At 39.8% G+C, this 2,653-nt stretch overlaps 1 protein-coding gene across 1 annotated transcript in view; it reads right to left on the bottom strand.

The window, feature by feature from the left end:
* The window catches only part of ARHGAP42 (Rho GTPase activating protein 42), a 137,742-nt gene that overhangs the window by 4,262 nt on the left and 130,827 nt on the right, over positions 1 to 2,653 (bottom strand). The gene's annotated exons all lie outside the window — the stretch shown is intronic.

Raw genomic sequence — 2,653 nt, forward strand, 5'->3', positions numbered from 1 at the left:
AATAATAATAATAATAATAATAATAACAACTACTACTACTACTACTAATTGCTATTATTATTATTTTAAAAGTTATTAATAAGCTTTAAAACTATGCTCCTGCCCTAATGAGTTTTCAGTCTAGCAAGACAAAAACAGAAGCTAGAGGAGGAATGAATGAGGGAAAACACGTGAACCTCTCAGATGACTCATCAGTTAACATTATGCTACAGGAAGAAGAAAGGTTTATAGGCTCCTGGAGATGGCAGACATACAGCCAAGCTTGACAGAGTAGAAAATGCTGGGCTGGGCAAGGCATTCCAGGTGTTTAAGGAAATGCAAAATATAGCATGAAAATAAAAACAGAAGAATGGCTGGGAAAGGATACTTAATAATATGGTTGGGAGGGGAGCATGGGTCTACAGGGCTTCATACTGTCAGCCCAATCCTATTAAAGTCCCAGCCCAGCACCTGAACCTGCTGCCAAGCCAGAGCTTTTTGCTGTCACCAACTCCTCCTTCCCATTTTTCTAAGTATTCTTTTCTAATGAAAACCCTTCTCCTTATGATACGGTTTCTCACTGTATGTGAGAAACTTACTGACTTTCTATGTACCTCTAAATCAAAGTCAAGAAAACAGAGTCAGGGATTACGTGTTGGTGCACTTTTGGACAGAAGCTGCAATGAGGAGACCGCAGGCCTTACTAAGACTGTTGGATAACTTCAGTATTTGTGAAAGCAGTAAGAAAACTCATTTGCCTCTTTCAAGTGCATACTAGATTAGCAATAGGGGTTGGTCTCAGCGTATACAGTAGCTTAATACCACAGTCTGGGAGATGGATGATTAATAAACTTGAAGTCAGGAGGGAAGAAATGGGAAGACTGAGAAGTCAAAGTAATTCTGGAATTGGAAAAAGAGAGCACAGGTTGGACAGGGCATAACATTTCGGTCTTCCCTGTCCAATCCTAAAACATGCACTGTGGCCTCTCATTCTCTTTCTGATTAAAAGAAATCTGTTCAAACTGGTAGTGCTATGGGGGCACATACTCATGTATACAAGGAGAGAAAACAGCCAGGTCAAATAATGCCCCAGCATTAAAAAAAGGGATAGACACACACTCATATTAGAGATACTGCATTATACAACGTCAGAAAGCAGCAGGGTTGCCAAGATTGGAAGAAGGAGTTAAATAAGACCGGGCCACTGTGGTGGTAAAGCATCGAGTACAAATTATCTGCTGAAATGCACATGACAATGTGAGACTGCAAAGCCATATAGGTACTTTTGAGCCATCTGCTATACAAATGACCACAACAGGCAACAGATGCTTCAAGTAGGAATGAAGCTATCTTGCAAAACTAGTTATTTTTAGCAGGGTAAATTACCCCTGCACAGAGTACAACACTATGTTGACTTAGGTATTTTAGGTATTAAACCAGACAGTTTAAAAACAGTTTATCTGTCTTACACTCTGGCCTGCATGTATTCATTAGATAACAGTCACGAACTCAGAAGGCCTTTCTACTGCATGGATCAAGATGTAATTACCATGATTTCCAGATACTTCAGGCAAAAACCCACTATCCTAAAGCTTTAAATCAGCCTTCATGTTTGTAACATGCATGAGAGGTAAACAAAAGCTGGCTCTGAATTACAAAATCTTACTCAGACTTGAGCAGCACTGTAAGAACAACCGAGCAACTTCTTATTTCTCTCTCATTTTGCCTGCTGTCCTCTCATTCTCCATTCTCCTTGTTACTGTTGCTCTTCTGCTTTCTTAGGAAGGCTGAAGTAGAGTAGCTATTAAGCCTTTCAGCGTTTTCGGCTTTGTTATCTGCTCTCCATATCCATTATAAAACTGCTACATTTTTCCTTTGTCAGGTTTTTGCTTCTTACATGCTTTTTATATACAGATACATGTGGCAGAGGCTCCAAGGGAACAAGAGGGGAGAGTTTACAAGAAGGAAGCAATACAAAATAAGAGAAGGAACAGTGGTGCAGGTGAAATGATGCAGGACTGGCAAAGCAGCCATCGCTCTCAGCTTAGGGCACTGGCTTAAGAACATTCCAGTCTCTTCATTTATATTTTTCTCCTTTAAATTAATGCCCTGCTGTTGTCATCTCCCTTTCCCCCCTCCCACTCTCTTTTTGGTCACCTTACAGTTCATGTACTGCACAAGAACAGCCTTGATTCATGTAAGATGCTTCTCTCGAACAAAACCAGTGGGCCTTTACAGGTCAGCTTTCTCTTTCTTGCCCCTGCTAGATCTGTTGGAGAGGACAGCCATATTCCACTGCTGCACATCTCAGAACATGTTGGCATCTTCATTTACAGCTGTGCTACTTTAGATTACTATTTTTGGATTAATGGATTAACATTTTTTTTTCCTGTCACTTGACAGTTCCAGTAAGCTTGACAATTCCTGGTATCGGTGAGTAAAGTGATGGACAGAACCGTATGTTCTGTTTCAAAGAACTAGAAATGCAGGGACAGTGAAAAGAGAGACAGACTTTTTCCCACATCTATTTATTTGTCTATTAAACGTAAGCCGGTTAGTAATGTATGGAAGATACTGCTTCCTACACGAACACTTATCAGAACATTCTAACTTAATATAAGAATGAATTAAATCCACTAAGTAAATGCACGCATTTGTAAAGAAAATGTAAATA

The sequence above is a fragment of the Charadrius vociferus genome, unplaced genomic scaffold (genome assembly GCF_000708025.1).
Source record: "Charadrius vociferus isolate BGI_N301 unplaced genomic scaffold, ASM70802v2 scaffold87, whole genome shotgun sequence".
In the NCBI taxonomy this organism is placed as follows: domain Eukaryota; kingdom Metazoa; phylum Chordata; class Aves; order Charadriiformes; family Charadriidae; genus Charadrius; species Charadrius vociferus.